This window comes from Scyliorhinus torazame, chromosome 6, assembly GCF_047496885.1.
Source record: "Scyliorhinus torazame isolate Kashiwa2021f chromosome 6, sScyTor2.1, whole genome shotgun sequence".
Taxonomy (NCBI): Eukaryota; Metazoa; Chordata; class Chondrichthyes; order Carcharhiniformes; family Scyliorhinidae; genus Scyliorhinus; species Scyliorhinus torazame.
Window position 1 is genome coordinate 80,486,998 of NC_092712.1, and position 17,614 is coordinate 80,504,611.

At 48.4% G+C, this 17,614-nt stretch overlaps 1 protein-coding gene across 1 annotated transcript in view; it reads right to left on the reverse strand.

The window, feature by feature from the left end:
* Positions 1-16,006, reverse strand: part of jcada (junctional cadherin 5 associated a) — a 483,762-nt gene extending 467,756 nt beyond the window's left edge. Inside the window, exon 1 of the mRNA XM_072508374.1 lies at positions 15,599-16,006. The gene's annotated coding sequence lies outside the window, so the exon portion shown is untranslated. The remainder of the gene's footprint in view (positions 1-15,598) is intronic.
* Positions 16,007-17,614: the final 1,608 nt, after the last annotated feature.

A 17,614-nucleotide genomic window follows, 5' to 3' on the forward strand; every position in this document is an offset into this window, starting at 1 on the left:
CAGCAAGACTCCTTAGGCAGCAGCTTCCAAACCCACGATTACTATCATCTATTGACAACAAGAACAGCAGGCACATGGGAATACCACTGCCTGTAAGCACCCTCCAAACCACTCAATATCCTGACTAGAAAATATATTGCCACTCCTTCAATGTCGCTGGGTCAAAATCATAGAATCCCGACAATGCAGAAGGAGGCAGTTCAGACATTCTAGTCTGCACCGACACTCTAAAAGAGCAGTCTACCTGGGCTCTCCACCCCCGCTCTATCCCCTTAACCCTGGACACTAAGGGGCAATTTAACATGATCAATCCACCTAACCTGCACATGTTTGGACTATAGGAGGAAACCGGAGCACCTGCAGGAAACCCACGTGGACATGGGGAGAATGTGTTAACTCTACACAGACAGTGATCCAAAGTCTGGGATCCTGAAACACCCTCCCTAGCAGCACCGTGGTGTACCTACACCACAGGGACAGCAGCGGTTCTAGAAGCCAACTCACCACCATCTTCTCAAGGGCAATTAGGGTTGGGCAATGAATGCTGGCCTAACCAGTAAAGCCCATGTCCCACGAATGAAAAAAAATCTGCAATGTTTCCAGGCATCTTTGTTTGTTTGTTTGTTATTTACAACACAGAAGGAGGCCATTCGTCTCCCAAAAGAGCAATCTAGCTGGTCCCATTCCCCAACCCTGGGCTGGATTCTCCGTTTCAGGAACTATGTCCCCACGCCGTCGTGAAAACGGTGGCCTTGTACGCCAGAAAAACTGGGGTCAAAAGGCTGCAGATTCACAGCCCTGCAAGGGGCTAGCAGGGAGCCGTCATGAGGCTTGCAGCCCCAGCTGCAGATATGGCCCCCCACACTTCCAGGTCAGAGGCCACGCATGATCACGGCGGCGGACTCCAGCTCACGCCGTGCTCCATGGCGGACTCAGACCGTGGGGATGGACCGTTCAAATAGTGCCCGCGATTGGTCGGGCGCCCGACCCAGACCGCCCGCTCACAAATAGCCCGGTCCCGTATGAGGACCCCCCTACCCTCTGATTGGCCAGCCCCCAACCATGGCAGCCACAGATTGAGTCCGCAGCGGCCACGTGAATCCCGAATGGCAGGACCATGAGTGGTCCACACAGTCAGGACTTCGGCCGGTCGGGGGCGGAGGATAGCAGGGCGGGCCTCTGGCAATGCCTGCCGGTAGGGGATACTCCCCGAGTACGCTGCTATTCGGGGGCCGGAGAATCGAGGAACCGGCGCAGGTCCCGATTCCATGCGTGGAACTGGATTCTCCGCCCCGGTGCCGGACGTGATTATGCCGTTGGGGTGCGGAGAATCCAGTCCCCTATCTCCGTAGCCCTCTATAATAATCACTTTCAAATATATATCCCGCTCTCTTTTGAAACTCCTATGGAACCCATCTCCACCATTCGCCCAGGCAGCGCATTCCAAACCGTGACAGCTGTCTGAGTGAAGAAGTTTCTCCTCATCTCACTCCTAGCTCTCTTGCTGACCATCTTGAAATTGTGACCCCGAGTCACTGACATACCAACTAGTTGGAACAGTTGGAACCCCGGCTTGTCCTTACCTTCTGCTGTACATCTGAGAACAATTACGAGGAAACTGTGGTCCTCTGTTGATTAATAATAGGAGTCAAGTTATCTTTATTGTAACTTTATTACCCTTAACCTTGTGATGATATTGATCACTTAATTGCAAATGTAGTTAAATAAAGTAGTATTAGTAATAAACCTTTGTATCCACCGGAGGAGGGTGGGTAGCGCCTGTGAAGCAGAGCTAGTTCAGGGAGTGCCAACCCTGTCTTTGCGATACCCGGGCTCAGCTTGCTCCAGCTGACAGCACCTGATCAGGGCCCCTGTTCAGGGATACGAGCCCCACTGCCTTGTGAGCATCTCGGGAGGGTCCAAGGCTAAGGGGGTAAACGCTAACAGAAAGTCCGGAGTGGAGCTCTTTAAGGTGTCATGTTCCGGCAGCTCCTGCAGCCACACTGGTGCCACATATTGTGCTCTACACTCCTTCAGACCCCATCAGCAAGGCCGAGAGGGAGGTTCTGACGCTTGGGCAGCCCAAAGTCCCCATATATTCTGCCCAGGCACGCCCTCTGGTGAGATCCCTCCCTAGTCACCTCACAGCAACCAAAACATCACGGTAGAAAGAGTGAACCAGACGCTACCAAACCGATCAGCGATCCACCAGCGTGCACCCATTGTCTCTCGCGACAGGGAGGCCAAGAGATATCCACCTGAACCATTGATGTCTCTGACCGAGTTAAGCTGCACTATGCTCATTATTACACTCTGTCCCCATTCACTCCATAATTGATTTAGACTGACTATGTAGGGTTTCATGGAACAAATTAATTTAGACATAAATTGGGAAACCCTACACACAAGATGGTGGATCTCTTTTAATTCTCAGAGCAGGTGGAAGCAGGAAAAAAATTGTCAAGCGCCTTTTCAGTAACAAAGGGCGGGATTCTCCAATAATGGGGCAATATCACCATTCCAGTGTCAAAACCCGGGTGTTTCATCTCCTGCCTGAAGGGGGCCAGCAGGGCTCTGGAGTACTCCTCGCAGCTCTGACTGCCGATACGGGGCCCTACACTTAAGGTCGGGAGTCCGCGCCTGCGCGCACGTCGGCTGAGTGAGACATGGCGGATTCACACCGCGGACCGGTCCCAGAAATATAGCCCCCCCCCCGAGATTGCGCGGGGTGGCCCCCGATCGCTAGCCTGGCTGTCCGTGAGGCCCCCCGCCCCGGTGAAGGATCCCCCCGCCCCCCCCACCAGGGCAGCCGCGGACTGACTCCGCAGCCGCCACTGGCCGTTCCCAACAGGCAAAACGTGGTTAGAACCACGCCGTCGGGAACTCGGCCAGTTTTCGGAGAATCGCTGCAGGGGCCTCTGTTAATGGCCCCCTACCCGCGCCGCATAGACGGCGCCCGCACGATTCGCGACGATTCTCCGGGGACTGGAGAATTGTGGGAACGGCGTCGGACCGGATTTCGGGGTTGACGCCCATTCCCTGCCCCTGCGTCGATCGCAATTTTGCCACAGAAGTTCGGCAAATCCCGTCCAAGGGGCGAAATTCTCCTGAAACGGCGCGATGTCTGCTGACTGGCGCCCAAAATGGCGCCAATCAGACGGGCATCACGCCGCCTCAAAGGTGCGGAATGCTCCGCATCTTTGGGGGCTGAGCCCCAACATTGAGGGGCTAGGCCGGCGCCGGAGGAATTTCCGCCCTGCCAGCTGGCGGAAACGGCCTTTGTTGCCCCGCCAGCTGGCGCGGAAATGACATGTCAGGGTGCGCATGCACGGGAGCGTCAGCGGCCGCTGACAGTTTCCCGCGCATGCGCAGTGGAGGGAGTCTCTTCCGCCTCCACCATGGTGGAGACCATGGCGGAGGTGGAAGGGAAAGAGTGCCCCCACGGCACAGGCCCGCCCGCGGATCGGTGGGCCCCGATCGCGGGCCAGGACACCGTGGGGGCACCCCCCGTGGTCAGATTGCCCCGCGCCCCCCCATGACCCCGGAGCCCGCCCACGCCGCCTTGTCCCGCCGGTAAATAGGTACTCTAATTTACGCCGGCGCGACAGGCAATTTATCGGCGGGACTTCGGCCCATTCGGGCCGGAGAATCGAGTGGGGGGGCCCGCCAACCGGTGCGGCGCGATTCCCACCGAATCTCCGGTGCCGGAGACTTTGGCAACCGGCGGGGGCGGGATTCACGGCAGCCCGCGGCGATTCTCCGACCCGGCGGGGGGTTGGAGAATGATGCCCCAGGTTTGCATTTTGGGATTATTCAAGTTTCTCAACACACACTGAGGGTATTGTGCAGGATTTAATATCTGTCTATCCTATCAGAGATTGTTGGGTCTTTCTGGATAGTTTAGCTAAATCAGGTTGAATGGCCTTTGTCATCGGTACTTTCCTCGTGACCAGTAAAAATGATTTCCACACAAGTGACAGCTTATTATCCACTGATTTCCATCGAGGTAGTTAAAGAGCATAATAAATCTACCCTCACTTCAACAGAAGCACAGTTATTTATTTTTGTACATCAATCAAAACCTACTCAGTTAGTTTAGAAGTTAATTTCAGTTTTAGAACTATTGAGCTGTGGGCACTGAAATGTTTTTTAAATTGTGTTTTTCATGCAATCCTGTCATTCTTCTGGTGCTACCTTACCCAGTAATGTGCAAAGTCAGCTGACCTTGCATTATTGGTTAAGCTTCTTGTCCCAGAGTAGTTCCAGGGTGACATTATATATTTCCATTTAAAACTTGGCCCTTTCTTGGATGATGAGTATTTATCCTTGCCTCAGTTTCTTGATTTAATAATAAATTTAATTCCAATAGCTGCCGCTTTCAAAAGGGAACGGGGTAATTATCTGAAGAGAAAAAACTGCAGGGCTACAGGGAAAAGGAAGGGATGTGGGGATCTTAAAGAAAGCTAGCATGGACACGGCCAGCCAAATGGACTCCATCGGTGAAGTTGCATTTCAATGATTCTATGATTCTATGATTCTATAAATAGACTCATGCTCTCATGCAGTCAAGATTTGGACAACATCCAAAGTGAGCTGATCAGTTTTTAAAATTCTTTCATGCAATGTGGGTGTCACTCCATCGAGTCTGCACCGACCCACTTAAGCCCTCACTCCCACCCTATCCCCTTGTCCTCCATGCTATCTCAATGTCAAATCATGTCCCCGCCCCCCCCCAACCAACTCATTCCGCCCGGCCCCCTCAGATGTTCATGCCAACTGAATGCCAGCTCATGTTACCCATCCACTTGCCCTGTTCCCTCATTGACTCTATGCCACTTCCAGAGCCACTCATCCAACATGGGCAGCACAATAGCACAAGTGGATAGCACTGTGGCTTCACAGCGCCAGGGTCCCAGGTTCAATTCCCCGCTGCCAGCCCCAGGTTCAGAGAGCTGCCAGCCAATCAGATTGGCCAATAGCTCTGAATAGCCAGGGCAGCAGAGGTCAGGACTGGGACTGTAAGTGCCCCCCAAATTCCAGAGTTCAGGTCCAGGTAAATGCAGGGAGTCTTATGGCAGTCAGGTGAGATGAAGCACAAGGAGCTGGCAGGAAGAGGTGTGGCTTTTTGATGGAAAAGTGGGAGGAGGGCAGTAGGAACCATCTACAGGGAGCAGGCCTGGGGTATGTGGGTGGGAGTGCACATTGTGGAAAAGAGGCTCTTGAGGGAGATGCTCTCCTTTTTCAGCTGTTATTCCCCCTGCACTTGAACTCCTCCCGCAAGCCTTAATAATTGGCCACTTAAGGGGCTCAATTGGGGTTAGTGCAGGCGCGGGGTTTGGGCGGGCAGGCCTTACCCACTGAACCCAATAGTGAGGGACTGAAAAAATTCTGCCCTCAAACAAAATCCGATTCATGAAAACATTTCAAGTTTTTCATTCTCTTCAATTTCTTCTTCTTTGCATCCCTTGTTCGTATTAGACTCTTATCTGGGGCTGGTTTAGCACAATGGGCTAAACAGCTGGCTTGTATTGCAGAACAAGGCCAGCAGCGTGGGTTCAATTCCCGTACCGGCCTCCCCGAACAGGTACCAGAATGTGGCGACTGGGGGCTTTTCACAGTAACTTCATTGAAGCCTTCTTGTGACAATAAGTGATTGTTATTATTGGACCATGAAATCAAAGGTTATTGGGGATAGATGGGAATGTGGAATTTGAAAAACTAGTAGATCAGCCATAATCTTATAGAATGGCGGAGCAGGCTAGAGGGGTCAAATGTTCCTATTTCACATGTTTGCATGTTCCCATTATAAAAGCAAACAAACCTTTATTCAAACACCACATCGAGCAAATCCTTTAATTGCCTCTTTAAACTGTCAGTCAAACTGTGAACTCAGAACGCACTGCTAGCATGATTGTAGCTTTTAAAGCTCAGCCAAGTATTCATGATAACATAATAATAGCCCTCCAGGGAAATATCAACAAAGAACTCTTTGTTGTGAAATGCACAACTAAATGCTAATTGTTTTTCCTTACCCATATCAGATGACCTTTCAGTCAAAGAAGTCCAGCAGAATGTTTTTGTTAACTTCCAGTGACAGCTTCAGCCTATTATTTTTCTTTCTTAAAGCGCAGGAGATTTAAAAACTTTAAATCAAGGCACTCAAATGGACCTTATCCACCCTTTGGGAGAATTTATGTTTACACCATCGATTCAGCTGGACCTTGTGGCATGGTGGTTAGCCCTGCTGCTTCACAGCATCAGGGATCCAGGTTGGATTCTGACCTTGGGTAACTAACTGTGGAGTTTTCACGTTCTCCCAGTGTCTGCGTGGGTTTCCTCCGGGTGCTCTGGTTTCCTCCCACAGTCCAAAGATGTGCAGGATGGGTGGATTGGCCATGCTAACATTGCCCCTTAGTGTCCAAAGGTCAGGCGGGGTTAGAGGGCTAGGGCGGGGAAGTTGGCCATGGTCGGATGCTCTTTCAGAAGGCCGGTGCAGACTCGATGGGTCGATCGGCCTCCTTCTTCACTGTAGGAATTATATGATTCCATGATTCGATGACTCCCACGTTACAGGATAAGGCCAATACAACAGCCAAAGTTGAATATATTTGAATTCAGCACTGATGTCAAATGGTCTTGCTGAGTTCAGATTTCCCTCCTACGTGAATCATGCCCCACTCCTGTTCCTTGCAGGCAAAGTGGGATTTGTCGGGAATGGAGGCAGGACTTCTGCATCATCCAAACTGCCATTTTTGAAAGGTGTCTGGAGTCCTCATGATTCTGTGAAAATCCAGGCCACGGGTTTCCAATTGGTGGGGTGATAACAACTGGGGTAATAAATATAAAATCTTTAATTTAATCAGCAATTCGGGAGAGACTTCTTCACCCAAAGAATGGGAGGAACTCCATCTGCAAGGATATAATGCTATATTGTCATTCTTCCACTGTTGATCTGGCTAAATCCTGAAACTCCAGACCTAAAAACGTTGCGGGAGAATCTTCATCACACAGACTGCAGTAGTTCAAGAAGTCAACTAACCATCAGCTTCTCAGGGGAAACTATGGTTGGGCCATAAAGCCTGACCCTATCAACGGTGCCCAAATCCCACAAACAAATGTTTTGAAAGTTTAAAACTGGTGCACAGCAATCTAAAGTGAAGTGGTGGCTCTGCACCAATCAGACCAGCCCAGCGTCCAGAAAGCTACAATCCATTGCCCGACAAGAAAAGAATCACTAGAATAAGGTCAGGGATTAGATGGACCAGTGGACCAAAGTGGCCAGCGATCGCTTGGTTCATTACTCACACTACCTTGTGAAAGCTGGTTCAAAAGTTTCAACCCAACTCAATCTCAGCATCAACCTTCAGGGAGAATCGTTCCAAGGCCACCACAGTTGCTGTGCCCCTGAACTGTTCAGGACGTCTGGGTGTTTTCAGCTACATAAGTTAAAGATGTCCGGTAATTAAACACAATCTTTAAAATTAAGAGGTATAAAAATAAAAATAAATAATAATAATTGCTTATTGTCACAAGTAGGCTTCAATGAAGTTACTGTGAAAAGCCCCTAGTCACCACATTCTGGCGCCTGTTCGGGGAGGCCGGTACGGGAATTGAACCCGCGCTGCTGGCCTTGTTCTGCATTACAAGCCAGCTGTTTAGCCCACTGTGCCAAATTGTGAACACTGTGGCTGTGATCTAATGGCCGTGCCCGACTCAGGGCGTAGCATGGCCGTAAATCTTGCGAGAGGTCTCTTGCGAGATTTACCCGGCTCGCTACGCCTCACGAGATCTAACGGGTCTTTACGAGACGTCGTGATCTGGATCCAGCTCACAATGGGCGGCGGCAAAGTTTGCATATTAAAGCATGCAGTAAAGATTTCTTTAATATGCACACACCGTAGTTACCTAAGGCGAGGTATCTAACCCCCGCGCCTTGGAGACGCCTAGCAAGTGCCGGTTAGCACTGATTTCCATAAACAGCGACTAAGCAACACTTGTCCAGGAGTCTGCCAGGCGATGGGTGGCCCCTAGGTGGTAGGGTGCTGGGCAGGGCGGTACCCTAGCATCCCCGATGCCACCTGGGCATCCTGGCAGTGCCACATGGGTGCCACCTTGGCAATTCCATGGTGCCCAGATGGCACTGCCATGCTGGCAGGGACAATACCAGGGTGCCAGGCTCGCAGTGCCAAGGTGCCGGGTGACATTTTGCCCAAGTCGGAGATTGTGTCCAGGGGTACCCTGCCCTTATGAGGTGGGGTACGGGAGGCTTGCGGACCCCCAATAGGTAAGTTGGGGCATGGGAGGGGAGGGGGGGGGTCCGGAGGCTGCGGTGGCACCCTGAGGTGGCACCCTGAGATCAGGGTGACATTTACAAATGAGACTGAGCACTGCCGCAGTGAGGCCTTCCTCGCCAAGGCCCCAAAATGAAGCAGAGACTCATTTGGTAGCGGCGTCATTCTTGGTGCTGCAGGCGCCGGGAAAAACCTAGCTAAATGTGCTCGACACGGGACTCTGCTTCATTTCCATTAAATCACACCCTGTAACTCGGATCGTAAAAACAGAAAATGTTCACATCTAAAAAGGCGAGGCACGGTGGCACAGTGGTTAGCACTGCTGCCTCACGGCGCTGAGGACCCGGGTTCGAATCCCGACCCCGGGTCACTGTCTGTGTGGAGTTTGCACATTCTCCCAGTGTCTGCACGGGTTTCACCCCCACAACCCAAAGATGTGCAGGTTACTTGGATTGGCCACGCTAAATAAAGTCGTGAGCTTCAAGATTTTAGGTGTCCAGATCACCAACAACCTGTCCTGGTCCCCCCATGCCGACACTATAGTTAAGAAAGCCCACCAATGACTCTACTTTACATAAGAACATAAGAACTAGGAACAGGAGTAGGCCATCTGGCCCCTCGAGCCTGCTCCGCCATTTAATGAGATCATGGCTGATATTTGTGGACTTAGCTCCACTCTCTGGCCCGTACACCATATCCCCGAATCCCTTTATTCTTTAGAAAGGCATCTATCTTTTTCTTAAAAACGTTTAAAGAAGGAGCCTCAACTGCTTCACTGGGCAAGGAATTTCAGAGATTCACAACCCTTTGGGTGAAGAGGTTCCTCCTACACTCCGTCCTAAATCTACTTCCCCTTATTTTGAGGCTATGCCCCCTAGTTCTGCTTTCCCTGACCAGTGGAAACAACCTGCCCGCATCTATCCTATCTATTCCCTTCATAATTTTATATGTCTCAATAAGTTCCCCCCCCCGCATCCTTCTAAACTCCAATGAGTACAGTCCCAGTCTACTCAACCTCTCGTCATAATCTAATCCCCTCAACTCTGGGATCAACCTAGTGAATCTCCTCTGCACTCCCCCCAGTGCCAATATGTCCTTTCTCAGGTAAGGAGACCAAAACTGAACACAATACTCCAGATGCGGCCTCACCAACACCCTATACATTTGCAGCATAACCTCACTAGTCTTGAACTCCATCCCTCTAGCAATGAAAGACAAAACTCGATTAGCCTTCTTAATCACCTGTTGCACCTGCACACCAACTTTTTGCGACTCGTGCACCAGCACACCCAGGTCCCTCTGCACAGCAGCATGTTTTAACATCTTACCGTTTAAATAATAATCCATTCTGCTGTTATTCCTCCCAAAATGGATCGCCTCACACTTGGCAACATTGAATTCCATCTGCCAGACCCTAGCCCATTCATCTAACCTATCCAAATCCTTCTGCAGACTTCCGGTATACTCTGCCCTTTTTGCTTTCCCACTCATCTTAGTGTCGTCTGCAAACTTTGACACATTGCACCTGGTCCCCAACTCCAAATCGTCTATGTAAATTGTGAACAACTGAAGGCCCAACACTGATCCTTGAGGGACCCCACTAGTTACAGGTTGCCAAACAGAGAAACACCCATTTATCCCCACTCTCTGCTTTCTGTTAGTTAACCAATCCTCTACCCATGCTACCACTTTACCCTCAATGCCATGCATCTTTAGTTTATGCAGCAACCTTTTGTGTGGCACCTTGTCAAAAGCTTTCTGGAAATCCAGATATACCACATCCATTGTCTCCCCGTTATCTACTGCACTGGTAACAGCCTCAAAAAATTCTACCAAATTAGTCAGACACGACCTACCCTTTGTGAACCCATGCTGCGTCTGCCCAATGGGACAATTTCCCTCCAGGTGCCCTGCTATTTCCTCCTTAATGATAGATTCCAGCATTTTCCCGACAACCGAAGTTAAGTTTACCGGCCTATAATTACCCGCTTTCTGCCGACCTCCTTTTTTAAACAGTGGTGTCACGTTTGCTACTTTCCAATCCTCTGGGACCACCCCAGAGTCTAGTGAATTTTGATAAATTATCACTAGTGCGTTTACAATTTCTCTAGCCATCTCTTTTAACACTCTGGGATGCATCCCATCAGGGCCAGGAGACTTGTCTACCTTTAGCCCCATTAGCTTGCCCAATAGTGCCTCCTTAGTGATTACAATCATCTCAAGGTCCTCACCTATCATATCCTTATTTCCATCAGTCACTGGCATGTTATTTGTGTCCTCCACTGTGAAGACTGACCCAAAAAACCTGTTCAGCTCCTCAGCCATTTCCCCGTCTCCTATTATTAAATCTCCCTTCTCATCTTCCAAAGGACCAATATTTACCTTAGCCACTCTTTTTTGTCTTATATATTTGTAGAAGCTTTTACTATCTGCTTTTATGTTCTGAGCCAGTTACTTTCATAGTCTACCTTGCTCTTCTTTATGGCTTTTTTAGTAGCTTTCTGTTGTCCCCTAAAGACTTCCCAGTCCTCTAGTCTCCCACTAATTTTTGCCACTTTGTATGTTTTTTCCTTCAATTTGATGCTCTCCCTCACCTCCTTAGATATCCACGGTCAATTTTTCCCCTTTCTACCGTCTTTCTTTTTTGTCAGTATGAACCTTTTCTGAACACTGTGAAAGATCGCTCGGAAGGTTCTCCACTGTTCCTCAACTGCTTCACCATGAAGTCTTTGCTCCCAGTCTACCTTAGCTAGTTCTTCTCTCATCCCATTGTAATCGCCTTTGTTTAAGCACAAAACACTAGTGTTTGATTTTACCTTGTCATTCTCCAACTGTATTTTAAATTCCACCATATTGTGGTCGCTCCTTCCAAGAGGATCCCGAACTATGAGATCATTAATCAATCCTGCCTCATTACACAGGACCAGATCTAGGACCGCTTGTTCCCTTGTAGGTTCCATTACATACTGTTCCAGGAAATTATCCCGGGCATATTCTATGGCTCCTCAAGGCTGCCTTTACTAACCTGGTTAAACCAATTGATATGCAGATTAAAATCTCCCATGATAACCGCTGTACCATTTCTACATGCATCCGTTATTTCTTTGCTTATTGCCTGCCCCACCATCCTGTTACTATTTGGTGGCCTATAGACTACTCCTATCAGTGACCTTTTCGCCTTACTATTCCTGATTTCCACCCAGATTGATTCAACCTTGTCCTCCATAGCACCAATATCATCCCTTACTATTGCCCGGATGCCATCCTTAAACAACAAAGCTACACCACCGCCCTTACCGTCCATTCTATCCTTTCGTATAGTCTGATACCCTTGGATATTTAACTCCCAGTCGTGACCATCTTTTAACCATGTTTCAGTAATGGCCACTAAATCATAGTCATTCACGATGATTTGCGCCATCAACTCATTTACCTTATTTCGTATATTACGAGCATTCAGGTAAAGTACACTTATGCTGTTTTTTATGTCTTTGTTATGAATCCTAACACCTTGATCAGTAAATTTTCGCAATTTATTTTTCCTCTTACCCTTTCTCCTAATTTTCCTGGTCTTTGAACCCATATCTCTACATAATAACCTGTCACGTAATCTGCTGCCTTGATCTCCATTAACCATTATACTGTCCACAGCTTTACACTTCCCTTCCCCTCAACTTGCTAGTTTAAAGTCCTTGTGACCAACCTATTTATCCTATTCGCTAGAACACTGGTCCCAGAATGGTTCAGGTGAAGACCGTCCCAACGGTACAGGTCCCTCCTGCTCCAGTACTGATGCCAATGCCCCATGAAATGGAATCCCTCTTTCCCGCACCACTCCTTTAGCCACGTGTTAACTTCTCTAATTTTCTCAACCCTATGCCAATTGGCACGTGGCTCGGGTAGTAATCCAGAGATTATAACCCTGGAGGACCTGTTCTTTAATTTAGTCCCTAGTGTTTGATAATCCCCAAACAGGTCCTCTTTCCTAGTCTTACCTATGTTGTTAGTCCCAACGTGGACCACAACAACTGGATCCTCCCCCTCCCTCTCCAAAATCCTTTCAAGCCGATCAGAGATGTCCCTGACCCTGGCACCGGGCAGGCAACATACCATGCGGGACTCTCGATCTGGCTTACAAAGGATGCCATCAATCCCCTTAATTATAGAATCCCCTACAACTACCACTTGTCTTTTTGCTCCCCCCTCTTGAATGGCTTCCTGTACCACGGTGCAGTGGTCAGTCAACGCATCCTCCCTACAGCCCTCTTCCTCATCCACACAGGGAGCAAGTACCTCATACCTGTTGGACAAGGTCAAGGGCTGAGGCGCCTCAACTCCTAAACTCAGGATCCCCCTACCTGCCTCCCTTGCAGTCACACCACTCTGTCCCTGACCACTGTCCGAATTAACAGAACTTATTCTACCGGGTGTGACTGCCTCCTGAAACAAGGCGTCCAGGTAATGTTCCCCCTCCCTGATGTGCCGCAGTGTGTGCAGCTCGGTCTCCAGCTCATCAATTCTGAGCCGAAATTCCTCGAGCAGCCAACACTTGCTGCAGATGTGGTCACTGACGGTCTCAATGGGATCCACCAGTTCCATCATCATATAGCAACAGCACATTACCTGTCCAGCCATATTCAACTAGTTAATTAATTTAAATATCTTTTTTTTTTTAATTCTTTATAGAACCTCAAGGATAAACCTGAACACAGCCCTCTCTCGCCACTCACCCGAACTCAGTCAATCACCTCAACTCAGATGCACTCTGTTCCGATCAGCACTCAGTCACTCACCTAAACTCAGATGCACTCTGTTCCAATCAGCACTCAGTCACTCACCTAAACTCAGATGCACTCTGTTCCAATCAGCACTCCGTGACTAAAGGCACTCCTGCCACACCTTTTGTGCACTCACCTCTCCCAGCACTGTCCCGGCTCTCTCTGCTCCCGCGCTGTTTTTGCTGTCCTGGCTCTCTCCTCCCGCGCTTTTTAAATCTCCCGGCTCTCTCCTCGGCGCTGTTTTCGCTGTCCCGGCTCTCTCTGCTCCCGCGCTGTTTTCGCTGTCCAGGCTCTCTCCTCCCGCGCTTTTTAAATCTCCCGGCTCTCTCCTCTCGCGCTGTTTTCGCTGTCCCGGCTCTCTCTGCTCCTGCGCTGTTTTCGCTGTCCCGGCTCTCTCTGCTCCCGCGCTGTTTTCGCTGTCCCGGCTCTCTCCTCCCGCGCTTTTTAAATCTCCCGGCTCTCTCCTCCGGCGCTGTTTTCGCTGTCCCGGCTCTCTCTGCTCCTGCGCTGTTTTCGCTGTCCCGACTCTCTCTGCTCCCGCGCTGTTTCTCAGAAGACTAAGGAAATTTGGCATGTCACCTACGACTCTCACCAACTTCGACAGATGCACCATAGAAAGCATTCTTTCTGGTTGTACCACAGCTTGGTATGGATCCTGCTCTGCCCAAGACGGCAGGAAACTATAAAAGGTTGTGAATGTAGCCCAGTCCATCACGCAAACCAGCCTCCCATTCATTGACTCTATCTATAATTCCCGCTGCCTCAGAAAGGCAGCCAGCATAATTAAGGACCCCATGCACCCCGGACATTCTCTCTTCCACCTTCTTCCATCAGGAAAAAGATACCAAAGTTTGAGGTCACGTACCAACCAACTCAAGAACAGCTTCTTCCCGACTGCCATCAGACTTTTGAATGGATCTACCTCGTATTAAGTTGATCTTTTCTCTACACCTTGCTATAACTGTAACATTATATTCTGCAGTCTCTCCTTCCTTCCCTATGTACGGTATGCATTGTTTGTACAGCATGCAAGAAACAACACTTTTCACTCTATACTAATACATGTGACAATAATAAAACCAATCAAATCAAAAAAAATTGCTGCTTAATTGGGAAAAAATAATTGGGTACTCTAAATTTATATAAAAAAACATTTAAAAAGAGCAAAGATAGGTTCGCAAGCGACCTGTAATGGCCTCCTGCATGTGCATTCTTTGAATTTCACAGCTCTCTTGCCAACAGATCCCAGCATTTTTAAGCCTGGAATTGATTGGTCTCTGGTGCCTATTCAAACAGATGATATCATTCTGGATTACCGTGGATCATTTGTTCAATGTGTCACTTGTGACATTTTCTGGGACTGATGACAATGAGTCCAGTCGATGTGCTGGCTCTCTCAATTCATGGCTTATTAATCAGAGCTGTCAAAGGGGGCCATCCACCTGAAACATTAACTAACCTCTCTTTCTCTCTCCAGCTGGACCTGACATGTATTCCCAGCAGTTCCTGGTTTTTACACTGGGATAATCTGAGGGTTAATGAAGTGGGAGAAGCAGCACATTACGGTGCTCAGAAAGGTGTGCCGATTGAACGTCTTACGGTGCATTCAATATATGCCACTTAATAACTCCTCTTGTGTCTGAGGGCCATGATGGGTTAGTGGTATCATTAATCTATTAGCCATAGCCAGGAGATAACTGAGCCTCAGTTTTTTAAACTGATGGTTGTATCGTTGGCGGTGACAGTCTACGTGACCAACAGGTATGCATTTGTCCTCGCAGATAGTGGATAATGAGCCGATTTGGGAATCATGGCCAATTTTAGTCCTTATCTTATCACTGAAGCTCGTACTGCAGCGCTGGTTGAGGTCATCTACCTCAGCTGATCAAAATCTGGTGTTTTTCTGATCTGTCACTGGTAAGAACCTCCCCTCATGGTACATGTGCTCAGTGAGCCACTGGAGGGGCGCACAGACCCATTTTAAAAAATGAATTGAACTTTAAAAGGAAAGAAACAGAGCAACAGAAATAGACATTGAAGTTTTGTCTCCACTTGTTCCTCGCTTAATCTCAGTACGGAAGCAATAAATAAAGACGGCGTGTGTACATAAAAATTCTAAACGACACACAATCACATGAATTCATTTTTACTGTGGAACCTCTGAACCACAATTAGCATTAATGATCACAGCACACAAAAGAGGAGTCCCGTTCCTTTTATCATTGCATTAATAAATCATAAATGCGTCCAATACTTCTCCAACCACATCATGACAAGCCGGGCGTGACGATTGTTGAGAGTTCAATCACAGTGTGGCACTAAATCTGTTTACCAGTGCCGGCTGCTAGCGGGTCAGCCCAGCTGGACAAGCTGTCAGAAATCTCAGACATCTGGGAGTTTCTCACCTACACAAAACAAATTAACCTCAACATATCTCTGCCGACAAAGCAATGAACACAAGTGGACATAGTTATGACCATAAAACTCAAGTAAAGTCTTGCCTCATGAGAAATGAAGAAGAATAATTACCTCTTTCCACAGATGGGGCAGCAGTTGGATAAAGTCTACCGACTGTTATATGCCGTGCATCATACAAATCCCAAGCCCGTTGTTGATGGAAACTGATTCTCGGAGCTGGGATGACTGAATGTTGCAGCCTTAAAACCAGAAGATTCCAAGTAATAGCGAAGGGGGCTGAAGGGCCAGTGAAAATTGTCTCATTGACGCAATCCTTTGAGTCACTCGCTCACTAAGAAGAACATAAAACCTCAAAGTTAGCAGTCCCTTGCTCACAATTCAGCTTTGAGTCTGCTACCTTTCATCCAATTATGTCCAAGCCAATATTCTAAGTAATGGTGGAAAATTCCAGAGCTCTAAGATAACATACTCCTGTGTTCCCAAGTAAATCAAAGGCATGTGTGGAATTTAAGGCGAGATTCAAAGCACAGAGGAAAGGGCGTCCATCTAGACTCGAACAGATGTGGCAGCCTGCAAGCTAACCTGTCAAGCAGACTTTGGGACCAATGTAAAGTGCAGTTTTGATGCTGAGTAGGTGTATATACTCAATGCAAGATTATGGAGTACACGGCACTTCCCCACTCTTGCTCATTTCAATTATTAAACCAATAACAGTGAAACCGTAACAAAATAACTCCAGATTCACTCATTTAAAATCATCGCAAGTCCCAGAGGAAAGGAAGCAATTCAGAATGAGGATATTTCTGATTATTTTCCAAGTATAGTGAAGTCAGCCTTCATTTGAGGCGTTTATGCTCCTCCTGGCTCACCATCTCAGTTACAGTCTGTCTAAAGTATCTACTGTCAAGAGATTTTGCTCCTCTCCACGTTTACAAGAGGACGTAGCCAGCTTGCCCTTTTTCCCCCCTTAAACCAAATGCATCCAGAACACTTTGAACTGATTACTTTTCCAGACAACCCGCATATGGCAAACCAAGCAGGCGCGACTATCACCTGCGGCTGTTTATGCAAGATGTGCTGACTACTTAAAGGCCCTGGCAATAAAACAATAGCGCAGAGCTCGTGTGATTTTAAAAGATATAAAACGCACACATCAAAAAAAAACCAAGAACTTGAAATGATCTTGGCCCCATACTCAGGGTGGGTTGCTTCGGCAGGGGAGTTTTGAAGCCAACTCCAAGCTAGTTATCCACAACTCACACAATTGTGTGAGATATCAGTGCCAGAGCAGAAAAATCTGGTCACTTGGGGTTATTAATAGCGCGGCTGTGAGACATCAGCTACAAATTGTCAGGAAGTAAACATAAAAAGAAAGGGAAATGAGTTCAAAGGCAAATTCCCAGATGTTCTTTTTCAAAGATTTGACATAACAACAGAAGAAATTTAAAGCAGGTGTACCTCCTCGTGCTTTATTTGTTTGAATTTGATCTTACAACAAATCTGTTAACCTCTTCAGACGGCTCCCCCTATAAGTCTCAGTTTGTAAATGAAGCGTCCGGTGAGAAATGAGTCATCCAGCCCAATGATGTCTCCGGTTCTATCAGTGACTTGGCTGAACACAGCCGGGACAGCTGTCCAGCATTAATGTGAACCTCAGTGTGCCTGGATTAGGAAAGATGGAAATCGGTCACAGCTCCCACTCAAGGGGTGGAATTGAAAGCCCTCCCATTGAAGTGGCAGGGGCATTTAATCGGGAGGAGGGTGGAGAGCCTCTGTCCCAATTAAATCCAGGCCGGGATTGCTTCTGGACACCCTTCCCATCCCACTGAAGCCCTTGACTGGGCAATTGTTGCTCACTTAATGCTCTCATTCTGCTATGGCGAGTATTCAACCAGTAACATTGGGTAGCACAAGTGGATAGCACTGTGGCATCGCAGTGCCAGGGTCCCAGGTTCGATTCCCCGCTGGGTCACTGTGCGGAGCATGCACGTTCACCCCGTGTGTGTGTGGGTTTCCTCCGGGTGCTCCGGTTTCCTCCCATAGTCCAAAGACGTGCAGGTTAGGTGGATTGGCCATGATAAATTGCCCTTAGTGTCCAAGAAGGTTAGGAGGGGTTATTGGGTTACG